Below are 20,871 nucleotides of genomic sequence, written 5' to 3'. Positions count from 1 at the left end.
AAATATTTATTTAGATAAGATGTGTAAACGAACATAAATAATAAGTAATGATATAATAATGATGTATATTCAACAAATAAAAAGAGTAATAATGATAAGCGATGTAGTAGAGTTGAGAAAAAATGTAATCTGACTTTTAATCGATTATCGCTGACTAAGCTAACACAATTCTACGAATAAGTTGACCAAAGCAAGGTCGAAGGGAAAAAGAAATTCGAGATATCTCGTCATAATATTGCACGTGCAATTAGCGTCATACGATCGGGGCATTGAGCTCGCGTTTACACGCTCTGCCTTACGTGCAGCAAACCGTTGCCTACCTGTGTATAATCGATCCTAGACTGTATCAATTTGCTAAATTATATTACTATCGAATTCGCCGCTATATATGCGGCGATGTATTTATCTTTGGATCACGCGCGCGTATACGAGCTATGTATAGCCGCACATACCCATATATATAGCACATGCACAGGCGAGGGCTCGTCATTATACACAAACACATCTGCGCGTAGGCGCTCGTCATCGAGCACTGTTAATTTATAAATTGGTAACATTACCTGTATGCCTGCAATTGAAGCATTTGATACTGCGCATATAGCTGCAAGCTGCGGCACCACTATGCCAGCAGTCGACGATGACGAGCGCAAGCTGCTCTCGAGCGTGCGTGCGTGTACGTTTAACAATGCGCAAACGAGCAGGTGTTTTCGCTGCTGCGCCCTTGATAATTAGTTCACTTGTGAAAGGATGGTCTTATTTTTAATAACATAATGTGTAAGCTGCGAGAGAGTTCGTTGAGCAGCTAGCAAAAAAAAAATGTTCAGTGAAATTTTCTGGGCATTAACGAAATCATACGCTTCGACTTGTAAAAATTAATTAAAGCTCGCGCCCGTATGTGCGCTGCAATTAAAAATTTACAAACTGAACACAGCCCATATTTTATTCACTGTACGGATATCCGAGCGCGTGACAAACGATCAGCGGTGTCACGGCACTACAGCGGCGTTCGCGAGTGACAAAAAAAAATAGAAGAAGAAACTAATTAAAATAGTAGTAACAAAATCTTTTGTTACACTGGGGAAAACATTTAATTAACTCGAGAGTTTCGAGCCGGCGGATTTTTGAACAATGTCGCGCATTCAACCGCTACAGCAGCTTGTACTTTCGCTCTCTCTCTCTCTCTCTCTCGTCCTCTGTCTCTGTGTGTACGTGAATGGATGTGTATAACGTATACACACACATCACCAAAAGGCAAGACTCCCGATTGAAAATGTTTTCCAAATTAATTGTAGCACAAGCTGCTGCCTCGATGAATATATGTATAGATGCCGTGTATCTATGCAGCCAACGACGTAGTATAGCGCAGAAGCCACCGGTACAGCTTGTCGAACAATGTGCTCTTCGGTCATGCCAATAATCGGAGACCAAGCACGACATACAAACACGACCTACGCATACACACACACACACGTACAGAGGCTGTGCTTCGAACGCGAGGAACTGCATGGACCTATCCCTTTTACACTATAGTTCCTCCCTTGACACGATGCGTCGGGTGGCTCCGGACAGCAGCTAGCCAGCCAGCGAGCCAGCGTCCGTAACCGCAATCATCGAGCCACGCACACGCCTCTGCATCCACCACATGCACACGCCCTGTATACACACACACGCGTGCGTTTCACGCGTATTATATACACACACCGAGACGTCGACGTATAAACAAACCTCGAAAACTGCAGTCCAATTAGTATTACGACGCAGAATATTGGGCCCTTTTGCGCTTCCTCGAGGATATTTTATGCGCCGCAGTGAGCGGACAATGGATCTCTTAAGGAAATTCACTTATATACCGTTCGCATGAAATACGAATGCGGTAAGAATAATGTCGCAAACAGCTAGCATTGTCCTGCAGCGAAAATTACGGTCTTCCTTATTGCGCAAGTTTTGTGTAAGCTCTTGCAAGAGCGAGTCACTTGTGTTCCACTGCATAATGCGAGCAATAAAATTTCTAAATGTTTGTTGCTTAATCGTAAAAGTATTCCATTTTCTCCAGTCGTTAATTGCGCGCACTGCCATGGACACTATATTATAATCTAGCTTCAGCTGCAAGTTCGCTGCACCACGTGTATAGTCGCCGCGCGTGGACTTGCAATTGATAGTTTCTAGCGAAATAATTTAAAATTAACCAAAGCGTTTCAATCTGCGAGCTTTATAAAGACATTCAAGGGTAGTAATTCTATTATTTCACCCAAGTAATGTCCATGTACACATCTCGTTCTCTCTCTCTCCGCTGGACTGGCGGAGTCCAATTTTGTAGGTGACAGCTGATTGTCGTTGCAAGTCATGACAGACGCGCATATATACATTTTAGAGCTATTTGCATTTCATTCGCAACAGCATTCGTAATTGTATTTGACCATTACTATATAATTTGCCGCGTGTAACAATGTTGTAACAAATCAAAGGCGACATTGTTGTCTCAACAAAATATCGATACTATTTTATTATCTATTATTATTGAAGCATCGCGTCAAAGCGTAGCATTATTTGATGAAAATACGATGTAATTTACTGAAAGTACCTTTCAACGAAATTGATTTGTCAAGATGAATAAGAAATATTCTTCGACTGAGTTTGTTTTCATCAACTCACTCAAGCTCTATTAGTATTCATTAAATTGTTTTATTTACAAATTTTATTTCTTGACTCCGATACAAATTCTTTCTCGAACTTCCGTCGAGTGTCTAAAGTTGATACAATCATTTGAATACATTATAATATTTTATAATCTCTCATATTTACGATGCAAACTGATATTATTTTGTTGATGTAAGTCTACTCTCGAAACTTTTCCTTTCATTTCTTCAAAGCTACTTTAATGATTCTCGCTTGATAAATAATTATCTCTTTTCAAACTACATTAATTAAATTTTCTCTTGTCACGTCGATTATTTCAAGCATTATTCATCCCAATAAAATTTAATTTATCGCAAATATTTATGCTCAAGATGTTTTCTGGAATTCGCGTGAAAACATCTGCACCGACATCATCAACGTCATCGTGCAAAAATTCGATACACATGTGTTTCTTTGCTCGACAGGAACATTTTTCCCCCGAGTTTAACTTTACACACACCTGACAGCTTGCTACCTTTTCCGATGAAATGATCCGAACGTGTGGTGTTTGATACATTTATACAGATAAATAATTCAGTCGAAACTTAAATCAGTCGTGCATTTTCTCTATCTATAATATATGCATCGTCGCTCTCCTCAAAGCTTTGAAATTGCGTAATTAAAAGTTTGAAAAAATTTTTTATATATTTTTGTAGACAAAAATGAGAGCTGTGATGAAATTTTCTGCCAACCGAAGTTTTGAAAAAGATTCACCTCGCCGCGAAGAAATAAAAAAAAAGAAATTCGCGTAAAAAAGGTTTCCTCTCGTGCTCAAAGGGATAATAGACTTACTCGACGAAATTAGACGTTTTGAGTAGAATTTTTAGTGCAGTCGTAGCCGTTGTCACGTTATTTGTAACGCCAGGCTCTTTTTCAGTTAAAAGTCGTTTCCTCTCGGCTTTCTCGATGAATTTCAACCGAGTCGCCAAGGTCTTTTTTCCATCTCCTATATAGATATTGCGGATCGTGTATACGCGTGCGTGGGTGTGCACTACTGATTCTCCCTATCTTAGTATACGGCTTACTGCAGGCGCGCTGCATCACATATCTAGCTGTGCGCCGCTTATATGTATACGTGGCCTATAATACATGGAGAAGACGCGCTTTGAGACAATGCCAGACGACGAGCGTAGTATACATAGAATTGCGCTCTCTTAAGCCCTCGAGCGAATTAAACTGGTGAGCTTCGCAGGAGACATTTTTTTATTAGACACTACTCGGCAGAAAAAGAGATTCGAGCAAGGCAAGAAAGAGAGAGAGAGAAAGAGCAGTCCTGCTGAAGTCTCTCTAGCCAGCCATTTTTACTCACGTCGAGAGCTTTCAATTTTAAACATTTGAAATTCAACTTATGTTTATCTCGTGTTATGCTTTCATTACAAATGGCTAAATCTGTTTTTTTTAAACTACGTGTGAAGCGAGAACGATTTTTTCACTTCTTTGTACAAGATGCACGTATTTTGCCATCTTGCACCCACGCACGTTGTTATGAATGGCTGAAAAAAATACTCTAGAATTGACTCGCGGGTCGAAATTTTTTTTTCATCCACCTGCGAAGACTCGTAAAAGCTCTGGAGAACAGTCTACGTCAGCTCCTTGTACAGGAAGAGCGCCAAAGGCGAGTTTAAATTTTTTTTCCAACAGATACTAGTCACTCGAGAATTAAAGCCAAAAATCGATCGAAAGCTTCGAAGATGAGGTAGCACGGCTTTCCATGCATCGTCGATTGGGTGATATTCGACAGTATATTAAAATACATATAAAGTCAGCATCGAACGAAAGAATACTCGTACAAATTTCTGCAACTAATTTACTGGTCTCCTTTTCTCGAAAAACAAATATCTCCTCCTTGTCTTCGTACATGTATATAGAGTATATACGCAGGCAGCGGTGGTGGCGTGCAGTATGTAAATCGTAATATTCCTGAGCGTTTGACTGGTCTGGAGCAAAAAAATACAAAACTCTAATATATTGAGAACCAAGGTAAGCGCGATGAAAATTCTACGTACTTGAATTCATTTTCTCAGGTACGAGTATGAAAAATATATGAATTTGACTCAATGTTAGGTAACTCGTTGATGCTCTTCACAAGCGCGAGCGTTTGGTTTGTAAACCTTTATCTTCATACATGTTCTCGAAGGGAAAACTCGCATTATATTTTATTTTATGTCTCCTTTGGATGTCGGTCATAAGTGTTACCGTTAGATGGCGTATGACCACATTCTCGGAAACCAAAAGCAAAAATGCAGAGTTTTAGCATAAATTTAGGTAAGAACCTCAGTTAAAAATATTGTTTGTATAACCCATTAGATCATAGTAATAAGCAGCAATATTCCTGCTCGTTTGGCTGACCTCGATCTTGTTCGCGCGAGACTTGAATTACATCCAGCTCGGAAAGTGATGATATCGTAAAGCCCAAGATATGGCCTCTCCGTTTGAAGCGGCCAATGTGCTGCTGGAATGCGATATCGCGAGGCTGGGCTACGCTGCAAGACGTTGATTCCTAAAAGCAAATCAATCGGCCAAAGAGAACGTGCGATGACGATGTGCAGGGGGAGAGGCATCACCGGCTCACCGCTAAAAGTTCATTTTAAACGAAATCGAACATGTCCTACGTCGACATTGAATGAAATGCACTCGGTCTCTGCTCGAACGTGTACGTGTGCATACACAGCTTCGCGTAAAGCTACAGCCATCGTACAACGCCAGGAAATCGACGTTAATCGATTTTCGTCCTACAATCCGATATCTGCATTTGTCAGGGATGGGCAAGAGAAAATGGGCAAGTAAAGTATCAGATTGTTCGCCAAGGTAGCCGGAAGCAAAAGACGAAGAAGAGCCAGAGAGAGATAAGAACAGCAGCCGAAAAGAGCCGAGAGCCAAATAAGAACGAGCTACAGTGTCGAATCGATGCTCCTCGTACGTGAGGCACATACCAGTCTTCACTTCGCATTTGCTCGTATATAGTATTATAGCAGCAGCAATACACGAAGACCATGTAAATGCAGCTCCGAAAATTTGAGCTAGTTCCAGACGGTCCGACGAAATTTATACGTCATCGTGCTGCACACGTATACGTAATACGTATATGAACTGCCGCGCGATAAATTTTCTTAGCTTTTGCATTTTGAGAATTGTACCGAGGCAATTCGCCGACCATGATATATACAACAGCTCGAGTCACTGCTAGGCTCTTTTCCTGAATAGCATATAAGCACAGGATTATTGCGCAGCGTACTTTAGCCCTTGCAAAAGTGTATTATATATGGGTAAAATAACGTACATATCATATAAGAGACGACGTCAAGAAGAAGCTGCTGCTCTGTTGCTGTTATCACGAGCTCCCAACGGAATTTCGTATTTCGTTTGCTCGTTCGCGTTGATATGAGGCGTAAGCCGCGAACCGAGTATGAAAAATATTCCTCGCGAGGATTAATCTCGATTTTGGACGCACCGCGAGCCCAAGAAAAATGTTAAACCATGTGCGGTGCTGATTTAATCATATTAAAGGTGCCAGAAAAAAAGCCTATACGATCAGCAGTCCGCAGTCGATCGGCTTTATCCGCTCGTCAAGTCGAGTTGCTCGCGCGAACTTCATCGGTGCGTGCAAGTAAGCGCGGTATAGCCCCGCGACGACGCAAAAAGGCACTCGCGAGTACATAATCCAGAGGCGAGTTTGTGTACAAGTGCGCCCGAGCTGCGGGAAAACGCGATGTCGGGCGCGAATTACATCGGCGACTCTGTATCAGGTGTACTGTACGCGTACATAATATGTATATAAGTACGCTTGCAACCGTACATCTACATAGGTATACATAGCAACGTTTACGGCACTCGGCCTACAGAGTAGTGTAGCAGCAGTAGTGCGAATATATAGAACGCCGCGCAGTTCGGAATCGTCGCTGCTGCCTGCCTGCCATGCCAGTGCCGCCGTGTGCTGTATATGTTGGTATATAGTCGCCGAGGAGTGGGAGCGTATCACGCAGACAGAGAGTCAAGCGCATGCCGGGCTCGCGCGGTAGCACAGCAGCAAGCACAAGCAGTAGCAGAAGCAGTGAGCAGCCCATATTAGCTCAGTCCAGCAGCAGCATGCGCCGCGCAGCATAGAACCAGAGCAGCAGCAGCAGCTTCTCTCTGCCACACTCGCAGTTCTTGTCTCTCGTGTTTCCCTCTCTTTCCTTCTCTCTCACTCTCTCTCTCTCGCAGGACGCGTGTGAGTGTGTTGTGATATCGTTCGCATATACGTCAAATAACACGCACTACACGCGCGAGCAGATCGACTCGACGTTTACACCGTGTTCACCTGCGATGATCGTTTTTCCGCCAGGATTAATACAATAAATAATATCGCACGCATGTGTATCGGCGATCTTCGTTCAGCAGCGTCACTCGTGTGTGTGTGTGTGATGATAATTCACCGAGTACGTGATTGCGTGCCTTACGTGTGTTACAATAATATACGACAACAGCATCAGAAGCAGAAGCAGTGGCAGTAGCTCCGTGAAGCTCGGAGCAGTGGTGCGTCGATGCGATTTTCTCGTCACATGTCAGTGAAGTGCAGTGATAACGCGTTGTTAATTCATATACTTCCAGTGTTCTTATCGTACCAGGTGCGGATCGATGCGCGTAATAATGTGTGTTCTCTCGATTGCCAATTATAGCTGAAGACCTGCCTCCAGCAATTACTCCAAACTTTTATCTAGGTATAAACGCAGGACTTTTTTTTCTCTATTCTATTATTGTGCGTGCCACGAGAGCTTGAGAGTTTCTCTTGTACTTTAGCCGAGGAAAAAAAAATAAATCATTTCGGAATCTGATTGCCTGGAGCACACAAATCGCCACCTGCAATTAGAATTACTCGATACACACACGATACTTTATCGCGTCTATGATATTAAGAGTCAATCTCGCAGCGCCGCGAGCTCTGAAAGTATGTGATCGGCTTATGCTCTTGATACTTATTCGGTAACTCGTCGCCGCAGTCGTCGTCGTCGTGGCTGTGCTAGCGAGTAGCAGCACGAAAATTTATTGCTGCACTAGACGACGCGAGGTTACTGTACTTTTACTCCACATAAATGCGTCGCACTGCGAAACAACCGCAAATACTCGTTTTTTTCTTTTTTACTTACCTCGGAGCTCCATTCTTAATGCGTAACGCGTAACGGATATAAGCAATGACATTCGATGATATCGCGCACCGAACTAGCATCGCGAGAGAATATAATCAGATGTTTCAGCTGGAAAAACCCGAGGCAGCTCGAAAAAAAAAATAAAAAATTTCGCAAGACTCATTCCGGTGAAATATCGGCGAATCAGTCGTCTGGCAAATTGAGCGTTGTTTCAGCAAACTTATGAATTTGTCTCTTTGATCTCGTAATCGTAGTCTGCTCTCTCGCGAGCTTTTTACGCAATGGATTTTCCGAATCGCGCGAAATTCACTTGTGCGAGAATTCGTACGTATAATACGTAATTCTTGCCTTTATGTTCGGAATTAAACCTACCTTTACAGTGTAACAATGACCCTATAATACGCGCAATGAAAAAGCTCTCTCTTTCTCTCTCTTTCTCTCGCCGAATCGCCGAAATAACAGCGAAATTTCATTCTCACCCGAAAAACAAAAGACGAATTTCGTTTGAACGCGCGCGACGTGCGAATGCTTCGAACGTTACCACACTCGCCTGCGAGTAATAATAGTTCAAAAATTTGCATACATACTGCGACCAGTGCGCACCATTCACTCTTTGAAAGCTCGAGCATGTATACGTGTACACAGGGCGTATAATTGAACGATGTGCACTTTTGTCGAAAAGTGACTTATTTCTGAGCCGCGCGCTTGGACGCTCATAAACATACCTATACCGTACGTGCAAAAGGTTCGTTGTCAAACAAAACATTTGGCCGGTCCCCTTGTAACGAAATTATTTAAAAGCTTTCATATTTACGCACAATGAACGAGCTCGATGCACGCGAGGCATGCATGAAAAAAAAAGAGAAGGAAAAAATCGACGCGCCGAAGCGCAGCAGGCTCGTGTTTACGTTGTACGTCGTCGCGTTTACATTGGATGCAAAAAAATGTTTTGCCGTCGACGCGTGCAAATATTTCACTTTTTGGCCTGCGCGCGCTATATATCGTTTGTGTCGCGAAAAATGTCCAAACAAAACGTGTCTGCGTGTGGCGCGCGCTGCGCTGCTGCCGCCGCTGCTGCTGCTGCTGCTGCGCTTTTCGTCGCCGTTGCGCGATTACGAAAGGCATTCTCGCTCATATAGATACACATATACTCGAGCCGCGACTCGTATAGAGCTCGTGAGTGCAGCTCGTGTAATGTTATGCAAGTGACGAGTGGCGCGCTGCGTATATGTATGCGCGCGTATGTATAGCGCGCAAACGACGGTAAACGTGACTACGATAATGTGCAACAATCGATGCTGTTTTTTTGTCTCGCGCGAAAGAAAAAAAAGCCAATCGCGAGCCTGCGTAATTTTCTCAGCTCTCTCTTTTTTATCGTCTCTCGCTCATTTCGATTTATTAGTCGATTATTATTAATCAATCAGTTTGTGGATATATATGAGCTCTGGCGACGAGGTAGATAAGATAATTTATATTACGATCGTGCAAAACGTCAGGCGCGATGACTTTTATTGCCGTTTTGAAGCTCGCGGTATATGCTAATCTCTCCGCACGCGAAAAGCGAGAAAATCCAATACAGCATGTATTTCCACGATTAGCCGAAAATTATCGTTCGCGCAGACTCGACTATATACCAGGCATTTATCTCTCGTTAAGTGTGTGCCGTGCAAGAACGAGGAAAAAAAGCTCGAGTGTCGAGTCTGCCGCATCTGCCGCACAGCACTTCATCGCTTGCGTTTAGCGCGATGTTAGTAACAGTAACGCATCTCGAAAGTGGTACTTTAAAACCTTCTCTAAAACTCGCAGCTCGTGTATCTCTCTCGCTGTAATGCGCGCCGAGGCTAAATATCGAGAGTAAGAACACGCGACGTTTCTCGCGACTATTGAGCTTTTAGTATCATCGTTAAAAATTGGAAAGCCAAAAAAAAAGTAAAATTAAAAATACTTTTCCAAGCTTGCGTACGTGGATTCTCGCCCGTGTGCAGCTCCTTTTCACTTTTTAATTGGTCCCGGGAGCTTTTCGACTCTTTTTTCATAAGAGACCGAATGGTCAAAACGAGTCCGTGTCGGAATGCATGCGCATCTGCTGCGCGCGTGTGCATTATAACACGAGCGTACGAGCGAGAGCGAGAGACAATTTGCGTAACAAGTTGCGCGGAAAAACCACCCGCAGTACGACGTCGTGAAACGAGAATCAGCGCGAACTGCGGCACATGAGAGAGAGATAGAGAGCAGCGAGTTGCCTGGCTCGAAATATCATACAGAAGCTTTGGACGCGCGAGTCTCTTCTTCGCTCGTATTATATTTGCAATTTTTAACGTTCTACCCAGTTTCAGAGAAGTGTCTCGCGCGCACATTTTTCTCCCGCGTACTGGCTACAACGACGACTACGGCGACAACAACAACACCAGCAAAAAGCAACAAAAACTACTTAAGAGACAGAAGTTATATGAATGTAAATAAGATTTATGCAAGAGAAGCTCTCAAGTTTTGTGTTAATTTTTTTTTACTTTTTCAGCCAACACACGACGTGTACGAGCAAGTGCCAAGGCGCCGCCAGTGAATGGCCCTTTGCCATTGCTCTACATTTAATGTAAACGCGAGTTGATAAGATATCGATGCCATTGCCACTGCTAAACTCGCGCTGATCGATGATATGCAGACAATGTATGAGTGAGTGTGTATGTGTAATTAAACGGCTCGAGGAGCCAACCGCGTGTGTGTACATATTGTACACGGAACGAAATTTTGGGCCATGGCTCGCGAGGAAGGGGCGCGCGAGACACGGATCGATGTCTCGGTCGCTCGCCGCGGAGGGCGGGATTTATGGCGTACTAAATACGCTCGTATTTTCTTCAATCGCTGTCCGCCCTGCTGCAGTTTTATAGATATATCGTACGGATGCATCACGTGGAATTCGTTCGACTTTGGGATGCGCGCTTGGTGCGGATTAGGGTGCAGGAAGAGAGGAGTTTCGGACATACAAATGCGCGCGCTTCAAACGGATATAGCAAGACAGGCGGAATCGAAGGATAAAAGCTGCTGCTTCGGACTCGGAGAAGAAAATCCAACATTCGCAGTAGCTAGTAGTAGCAGCAGCTAGGGCGATCGTGGAATTGGCGCGTCCGAGCGCGATGAGATTGAAATTGCTGGGAAATAACTCGACGTTGTCGGTAGTGGTAGTAGAAGTACATTTATAGTGACGCTCGCACCCCCGCCTGCGCGCGCCGTACACACAATAGAGAGACAGGAGATTTATTAATGGATCATCGAGGTGCTCTACCAGATTTGTCTCGAGCGCGCGTTTGATCGACTTTGCTGGATTATGGCTAGTAGTGGGGCTTTTTGTCAGGCGTTCGACTGAAACCGCGCGACGTACACGCAGAAAGCACGTGTACGCGTGGCTCTAATTTAAGTAACAGTTTGAGATAAGTTGATTTGTAAAAAAAACGTATTTATTGACTTACATTCGTGCAGGTGTGCTGATGCAGCACACTGTTCTCGTAGTACCCATAGCCAAACGCACATAAACTTTCATTGCCGCGGCTCTCGAGAGCGTTGAACAACTTTTTTTTCGGTTTTTCGAAATCTCGTAATTCCACTGGATGTATAGCTCTTGCGAGCGAGCGCGTAAGCTCGGGGGCTTGAGCCGCAGCAGCAGCAGCAGCAGCTGTTGTAGTAGTCAAATCCCGTTGACTTGCGTACACGAGCTGTACCAATGTATAAGTTTGTCTGTGTGTGTGCGCGCGCGCGTCAATATAATGTAGGTTAGTCGTGCGGTAAAAATAGAAATCCACGATCAAGTTCGCACTACCTAACGATATAAAAATATCAGCGATGTAAATTTGAATTTTCCCCATCGATTTCTGTGTACTTATACAGCTTGCGCAGCAGTAGCAGCAACTCGCAGATCTCTCGTACTCTTGGAAACTCTTGGCGAGTTCATGCCCGGCGCCGAGGCAAGTTTTACACAGCGCGCGCACACAGGCAGACACCTAAAGCTCAAATACGCGCGTGTTCGAATGCAGAGCTTGCGGCGCGTTCTGCAGAAAGAGAGAGGCCAACTTCTTTCCATTTTTTTCTTCCTTTATTTTTTTTTCTTTTTTCGTCGGTGTGTATAATGTTTCCCTGAAACTTAATTTGAAATGCAATAAAAGTTCTGTCACGTTCGCATAGAATTGTGCAAGCTCTCTCGCGCGCGCGCACAAGTGTCTCGCTGCGGCTCGTAGGGCATAAACGCAAACACGTTCTTCGGTTCGTATATTTACAGGGACGGGGGACTATAACAAAGGTGATATTCAAAAGTTTCTGGCTTTTCAGCTAAACGTCGCGAAATTTCCAATTCATGTCGCAGTCGGATCTTTAGAGCTGCGCGCGAACGTATTGTTCTCGAAAAGAGACGCGCGACAGAGATACAGCAGCGGCAGCGACAGTTTAGTCGAGATACAGAGAAGAAAGTGACTGTGGTGAAAAGAGCCAGAGATATCCTTTGAGCCGTAATCCTGGGCGAGCTGCAGCGATGCGTTTCCTACCTCATTAAGTACGTGACATAAAATCAGCTAGCCTGCATACGTATCCATCTCGGACGCAAATAAATACATGGTAACGTGGGCAAAAACGCACTCGACCTTACGGAGCTTTAATGCGTGTCTATGTACGCTGGGAAAAGCTCCCGAGCTCGAATATACACACATACACATAAACTATGTACTCGTGCATGTACGGTAGAGACCTGCGTGTATACCAGTAAATTTATCAGATTATTTTGCTACTCTACGGTTTCCCTCTCTCGCTCTCTGTCTCTTTTCTTTGCGTGTCGATCGCGTGCATCGACGGTGTCAATGTTCGTGTTAGCGCCGAGGTGCATCTATGTTTACCTGTACAGCACACCCGCACATAAGCACGCACAAATTTGGACGTGGCTGCGCGTAGTGACGTGCACACGTATGCAATAGAGAGAGAGAGAGAGAGAGTTTACTTTAACGTCAAGAATTTATTTATCGAATACGACCTGCGAAAGCATCCACGCGCGTTTCCATGTATATAAACAATAAACGAAAGGAAAAAAGCTCGCACGAGCTTTGATGTGCTCGCAGCTTCCAGCTCGTGATACCCGATATTTCGAAATGAAAAGTTTGAATTTCCGAAAAATATTGTATGTAGCGATCGTTTTCAAACGCTTCCCAACTCAGAGGGAGTTACGAATCTAGTCATATTATACACGAACGTATGTATACGTACATACGTACGCAGGTACGCGTGTACTGCACTCGTGCCAGTGCTTTCTCTCTCTCTCTCTCTCTCCCTGTTGTGGCGCGTAATAAGATCGATCATGATGCGGCTCAATGACCGTCCACACACGCACGGCAGCACACTAGCACCGAGAGACACAGACAAAGTTGTATATCATACAGGGTGAGAGAGAGAGAGAGCTCTACGAATCGAGGTTGTTGTGCACTGCAGCTATTGTTGCTGCTTCACGGATGCACTTATGCATGTATACATTCGCTTCGTATAATATATGACGCACTTTCAAGAATGAGAGCCTACTTGGGTATATAATATTATTATACTCGCTTGATATAGGCACACTCAAACACACGTATACACACACATACATATACACACTTGTGCGCGCGCTTAGCTTTGAATTGCTCCGATATATTCGTTCTTCCTCTCGACGGCATTATCATACGTTATCGTACATCCCCTTGACTCAGTTTATAAACTGCCTCTTTCATTACACCCCTCTCGAAGCTTGTGCTGCTGCTGCAGGTACGCGAAAGAATAAAAGAAGATGGCTCTAATTACACTAACGTGACTTTTAATTCACTTTTGATCATTTCAAGCGCTCGCGCCACTTTGAAACCAGATGTTCGCTCCGGATACTTCTGCCTCATTTAACGATACTCTCTTTCCCCCTCGCTAGCACCCGAACACCAACTTGTGTGACATAATAATTAAGTCCGAGAGAGCTGCCTTCGTTCTACTTTGCGAGATTCGCTTCTTTCTTTTCTTCTGCCATTATTATAAATACGTTATACTTCGGAAATTTTATTCGAGCCATTTTTTTTCTGTTTTTTACTGCGGATTTTCCTTATCCTCGCGCATGCGGCTCTCTATTGAATCCCGACTTAACAACTCGACTTTCTGTATGACAGATCCTGGAATCGCACGGTGAAAGATTGGCTCTGCGTTTGTTTGTTTTACTACGTCCGACGTCCGTATATAAATAAAACGTAAAATTGAAAAATAAAAATCATTTCACTGAAGTTTATTTCTTTCATCGCGAGGGATAAATGTATCTTTGCAAATTGATTTTTTCTTCGCATCGCATCGGTCAGTTTTTTTTTTTTATCGTTAACTATAGGAGTTTGTTATTCATTGAACATATCGTTATTGATCGCGCTTTTGATAACAATTTTTTAATAATCAAATTCGTAGAATATTTTCCAATTTGCGTCGTATGTCAATTTCGATAAATAAATAAACAAGCATGAAACATCATTGGCGGGGTAAAAAAACCAATAAATTCCAATAAAAACAAAGAGTTTCATTAAGAGCGCTTGGTTGTCATTAGGAGGGATGTCGAAAAAAAAATCGGAGGTTAACAGGTAAAAGAACACGGCAGAAAACATTGGCGCCTCGAGTCTTTAAAATTAGAACAAAAGCTCTCTGCGGCGGCGGCAGCAGCAGCAGCAGCTGACTGTGACGGGGTTCCCGCGCGTTGCTATATACATGATACCTAATGATCTAGCTGGGCCGCAGAAAATCCGCTCTCACGAGGCAGCCGACTGCAATAACACACGGAGTATAGCGCGAACGCAGGTCGATATATTCCACTGACACATTGAAAATGCACGTTAGTACTTGCGCGGAGACTCGTTTACTCGTAAATCCCAATGATGAGCTTGAATAAGGTCTACCGTAGCCCCCGCGAGTGAAATTACACTGTCATTGCCATGTACCTGTAGGTTTGTTTTCTTAGTCAATCTTGCATGCTCGTTCTATCTCCCTCTATATTTAGAGCTGCACGAGCTTCCCGCCCAAGTACTAAATTGCAAAATGTGACACGAGCTCGTGGACGGTCGCGTTGCAGGGATCTCGCGTGTGCAAGCAGCACACGAATCTCCCTTATAACATCGGATCGTTACTATACTATTATGCGTAATTGTTCGTCTGTTCTTGTCGTATTCAAACGTAAACATATTTTTAAACTAATTGACAAAGATACATTGTAATGAATGACTCACATCATATCGAGTCCCACTAAATCAAATAGCGATTTGACAATCGATAACATTGTTCCATCTCGTAAACGAATTTCAGATCCGCTGTCAATAAAAGTTTTATCGAGAATTTACAATTTAATTTACAACATTAATAAAGCGATTTGCGACATTGTACGAGGGACGTATTTGTGACACGAATATATTTGCATATTTTAACGAATTAATAATGGAAGTTGAGTCTCATTGAATTGAAATGTTCTTTCACCAAGTTTTTTTTTGTCTTTACCATAATACAAGCGCCGGAAAGAAATGAAACAATAAAACCAACGGAACTTTACGACGGCATTTTCAAGCGAATGTACACGTTGATTAAATCCTTGGGAATCTTCATCTGCTTCGCACCCATCGCGTTAAAAATCATATAAACTAAATGACCGTCGTCTTGGGTGGATGCGGGAAACAAAAGAGCTCGATGCCTATTTTGCACTCTTAATTTCTGTAAGTATCGAAGAGAAAATCATTTATTAGTCATCGAGGCTGATTTTGTCTCTCTTGCGATAGTCATCTAATTATTCTTGCCAATATCGCTATCATTATCAGTACTCTACTTCAAGCGGTGTTCACGAGTGCGCTTAAAACTCGATCGAGTCGAAATAACGCATAGCTCTCAACGTTGATATACTATCGGAGCAGTGCATCTTTTGTTCGATAAATTAATTTTCAAAATTACACGGACATCACGCGTCACGAGGAATTCTTTAAAGAAAATATCGAGTCACGCATTTTCGCCGAGTGCTGCATTGATTTCTCGCTCCGATCGTTGATCTGTTTCGACATTTCGATCGAAACATCGTGCCGCAAACACCCGTCAGTTGGAAGGTAAACAAAATTAATAAAACTTCCATGTGCACGTGAGCTAACGATGTCAGCATTTTCTCCCCTCCTCTTGACTTATAATACGTATATATTGTCGTAGCAGTAAACATTAGTGCACAATAGCATGTCTTTCTCGTTTTTGTTTTGTTTTTTGTTTACTCTTAGTGCACATGCAAATTGGTATTCATACTCGTGTACTTACCTCCATGCATGTAACGTGCTCAAGGAGATGTTTTATTTGCGACTAAACTTTTTCTAGGATTATCCGCTTCGTAATGCTAATTCACCGTAGTTGAATTTTCTCGCTCAAATACGGTGCACACACAACTGACCTCTGTACTGAGTCATGAGCCAGGGCTTGTGCATCTAAATTCACTTAAGTCCATTCCCTTTGTGACGTATGCCAGAACCATTACATGCCCGTAATTCACTTGTAAAACTCCCTTGGTCCATTTTCTCGTGCAGGTGTGTGTGTATCTGCGTGGGTTTGCGTAAGCGACAATAGCCCTAGATCTGTAATGTATCGGGCCGCCAACTAACTGCTTTAGCCAACAAATTGCTTAAAAATTTTACTCCCAGCGGTACATCGGTCCGTCGCTTACACACGATGTAAAAACATAAAAAATCTCGAGCGCTTTGTCTCGTATAAATTCAGCCCAGGATTTATTTATCGTGTTTTTCGTCGAGAAAAAAAAGAACGAGTGACCTGTACAAGCGAAAACACCGGGAGATCTCGGGAGTCCATTTCTCGCTCGACGATGTGTTGCTGCTGCTGCGCGCGAGCTCGGCCATTTGACGTCTACGACGCTTTTTCATCCTGGTCCCAACATATTTTCTTTCTTATTTTTTACTCGTATCGACGTTTTCGTCTTGCAAACTTGTACCTTTTTTCTAAAACGCACCGTAATCGGTCGTGTATAAGAAAGTAAGAAAAATATTCGATAAAAAAATATCTGACGCTCTCGCTCGACTAGTTTCTAAAAACAATTTCAAGCTCCGCCGTAAATAATCATTGATGTAACAATGCCTTGGGTAATTTATCGTGGGTATGATTCAAAGTTGTGTATATATTCGTGACCCTTTGCCGGATGATCGATGCTCTCCGACGCGGCGTTGCTGCTCGCGTAATCGCACTTCAAATGTGTTTCGCCAATTCGTGTACTTCGACTAGCTAGCGCATGAAATTACAAAGCATCGATAGACGAAAAAATTTTCCACTGGGTGCGAGAGAGAAAGAGGGAGAAAAAAAGCTCTTCGACACGATGATTAATTTGCCTCGACTAAAAATAAATGTTGCGTTAGCCGTTACCCGAATCGTCCTCGCAAATATTTCACGACAAATGAAATAGTTCGATTAAACTTCTCGTATCGGTTTTAACGTCGCCCGTTACTAGCGCAAAAAAACTTTCCCCTGTTGGAAATTGATCGATTTCTCGTTTTCGGTAAAAAAAAATCATTTGATTCGCGAAAGTAAGTTCGCTTTCCGCTCGAACACTCGCGCAAGTACATAGATAAAAAGTTTTCGGAAATGACCCTTAGCGTCCGTTGCAAATAATCGTCCGAAGAAAAAATACCCCCAGTGTTGTGCTTTCGAGCATCGATTGCGTGTATGACCTCTTGAGTTTCGCAGCTCAGAAAACCTTTTGATGATGTTCGTTTTTCTGAAGCGCTAAGTGTGGAGCAAGAATAAAAACCACATTTTTATAATTCAATGGAAAAAGTAGTCTATAAAGAGGCAGTATCACTTAAACTCGTTTCCAATAAATAATAATAATCTCTAAAAGAAACAAATGTGGAATTATTTGCGCGTCGAATGAAAGTGATGACACGCTGGAAAATTAAAAGAAATAATATCTCTCCTGAAATTTATGCACGTGCACAGAGCATGAGTTTTGCTGCATACACTAGGCGTGAATAAGCCAAGGATGTTTTGGATATTTTTTTTTCTTTTCTTTTTTTTTTTAATTTCACGGGAGGCATATTATGCTCACACAAGCGGTTATCATAAAGTCTATATTTGGAGCTGCTGCAAGACAATTATAAAATGTAAACTGACAGCCAGATGTCAGCTATTAATTGTTTTGTTCGACATCAGTGTCACACGTTAACTACGATGACCTCGTAAACATTTTTTGCATGCATTTCGCCTCGCAATTATTATCTCAATATTGAGATAAATATATCCATTGAATTTCAAATTTTAAAAATTCAATTTTTCATGATGCGTTATAATTGAATTTAACTCGTGTAAATGATTCTTCAAAAGATTTAATTATCGTTGCGCAAAATCATCAGCAGCTCAATTTTTTACTCGAGTTTAAAAGGTTACTGCAGAAGACCAGTTCAGTTCAACAGTCTTTATCCACGTTATTAATCAAGCAATTAGCAGCTTGCTGCGTTACTTCTGTACATACGCGTGCGAGTAGGTGTGTGTTGGCGGCTTAAGCGTTTCCGGACTCGCGGGATTTCAACGAGCGCGAATACACACACGCGTGTGGGGCGGCGAGGCAAAAAAAGTTTATTCTCTCTCCCCTCGGCTTCTACTCGGATAATTCACATACTGCTCGTGTCGGTGGAAGTTTATATTCTCCGATGTGTTTTCATTTTCTCTGAAAGCCTCACCCCCGGAGCGCGCGCGCGATTTCACGCATCCAGATACGGAGGTGTCGAAAAAATTCACCGCGAAGAAAATTTATCCTCTCTGCGTGAGATTGAAAAAAGATGAAAGCTCGATTTTGATTGTTCTCGATCTTCGCTTTCGTCTGCCATTTTTGCATTTTTATCGATGTCTTCAGTGACATTGAGTATGATTTACGCGGCGGACGAAAATTATTTCATCTACTTAAAAGGCAATGGGTTCCGTTCGCATTAACATCTGCTGCACGCGCGCCAACCTTTTTAACATATAACCGGGAATAATTTGACCGAGAAGCAATACGAGAGCGCGAGTCGAGAATATTTCATCGATCGACGCCGCCGCCACTGCCACCGCGACCGTTGCCGCCCTTTTCGAAAGCTATCAGAGCGATTGAAATTTTTTTTCGCTCTTGCATCAAATTACTCGACGAGGAAATTTAAGAGTTTACCTTTTGAAAAGAGCCTGGGTAAAAATGTCACTTATTACGTTGAAACGTAACCCTGTTTCATTTATTCAGCAGGACCTTTCGCAAAAGAAATTCAATTATGTGTCTAAGCACTTACTTGTAAACTCGAGCTTTTTCAGAAAATGCATCGATTTCAAAAAATGTGAGGAATGATTTAGCTCTTTGTTAGCTCCCTTTCATCGTGACAAACAGTTGAACAAATCGTGATGATAAAATTACAAACTCGCAAGTATCGAGGATGCATTGAATTATTATATTTTTCAATTTCATTTTCTCGAACATCCCATTCAGAATAGTCGTTATCAAAAAATCATGACACTACTGCGAGGGAAAGGCAATGAAGCGCGCAATTACAACTGTGCAGGTTTTATGCTTCAGCGGCGGTGGCGTTTCCCGTGATATGGCACACAGTGTGCACGAAGTACAAATAATCCTCGCTCACGCGAGCGCGCGTATTTGCTCATTAGAGAAATGACGCGTCATAAGCATCGCGTGGCAATATCGTTTCATAGTCTGACTTTGGCATTGCGCTCGAGGCGCGTATGCTCGTACGGGGGTATAGGAGAGCGGCTACTGCTGCTTCTGCTGCTGCTGATGCTGCAAATTTTCCCCGTGGCATATAGTTTGTGTGCATTAAACGCTCCATCGACACCACCATGCGGCGCGGCGGTGGCGACGGAAATGAGCCTCGCGCGTTGCGTACACACTATCTGCCGTTTACGATCTAATATCGACACGCCTGTAATGCGCTAGTTACGTAATTTCCGGTGTGGTGCGCCGAGCTTGCAGCAGCCACTCGAACGCGCGATATAACTAATGATCATCTGGGTGGAGAGAGTCTGTAATTTGACCTAAGAGATGTATACGGCTAAAAGATTCAGAAGCTGCCGCCATCGCCGCAGAGTTCGCGCCGAACTCCCATCGTTTTCTTGCCTCGGGCGCGAGTGTGGTGGCCCTTTGTTCGAATCTCCACAAACAAAGATATAATATTTACGGTTGTCTTTAATTGAGATTCTGATTTTTTTTTCGACTAACTGTACACTTATACGAAATAAATTCAAAATATATAACTCATTTAATATATAACTCATTATAAGCAGCTGTGTTATGATGGCTGTATCAGAAAATAAACTTTTACAAAATTACACAAAAAATTGAATTATAAACAAATAAAACAATTTAAGTTAGTTTAATAAATCTTATCAAATCCATTCCGGTGATTTAATTATTTAATATCTATAAAAACCATAATTAAAACTTAGGGCTCTTTTCCTTTTTTATTTATTTTAAACCTTTTAGCCAATTTTTTTGCCTTTTTTATTTTTAATCCATTTAAAATAAATGGTTTTGCGCAGTTCCTTTTGGATTGTAACAAAATGTATCGTAACAAACGTATCATATTCGATTGTGAACATTTTGATTTCATCAATAGATGGAGTATTGCAAACTCACAAGTAATAAAATTTTAGATTAGTATAAAATACAATCATTAATTTATGCATCTCTTAAGAATGTCGATTTGTCGAATGTGTATTATATCTATACTAGGGGGGGCGAGCCCCCCTGCGCGCTTCGCGCGCCAACCCCCCTCGTTTACAATTTCATATGAGTATATGTTTAATAATATAAAATTTTATATAATACTTCCATTGTACAGACGTTCTCATCCAGTTGAAAGATTAGCATTACACTTAGAAAATAAACAAAATTTAATTTTCCCTGAAAATGAAGAAGTATTGATGTCGGTTTACCAGCGTTACGTAAATGTGTTATTACGTAATCGAAAATTAATTTTTGATCTAAATTCATTTTTTTGTATCTAAGAAGATATTCATTTTTATAAAATTCCAGTTGACT

The 20,871-nt window shown here is 42.4% G+C and overlaps 1 protein-coding gene across 6 annotated transcripts in view; it reads left to right on the top strand.

Annotated features, from left to right (window-relative positions):
* Positions 1–20,871, top strand: part of LOC106652571 (cAMP-specific 3',5'-cyclic phosphodiesterase) — a 172,120-nt gene that overhangs the window by 104,768 nt on the left and 46,481 nt on the right. For 3 of the 6 annotated variants that reach the window (XM_014371589.2, XM_014371588.2, XM_014371587.2), the window contains exon 1: positions 6,815–7,376. The exons of 2 other annotated variants lie outside the window; for them this stretch is intronic. The gene's annotated coding sequence lies outside the window, so the exon portion shown is untranslated. Of the gene's footprint in view, positions 1–6,814; positions 7,377–20,871 lie in introns of those variants that run through there. One more of the 6 variants, XM_014371590.2, reaches the window with a different exon arrangement.

The sequence above is a fragment of the Trichogramma pretiosum genome, unplaced genomic scaffold (genome assembly GCF_000599845.2).
Source record: "Trichogramma pretiosum strain Unisexual culture from Peru unplaced genomic scaffold, Tpre_2.0 scaffold26, whole genome shotgun sequence".
In the NCBI taxonomy this organism is placed as follows: Eukaryota; Metazoa; Arthropoda; class Insecta; order Hymenoptera; family Trichogrammatidae; genus Trichogramma; species Trichogramma pretiosum.
The sequence above is the reverse complement of the archived record's forward strand: the minus strand, read 5'-3'. Positions and strand labels throughout refer to the sequence as shown.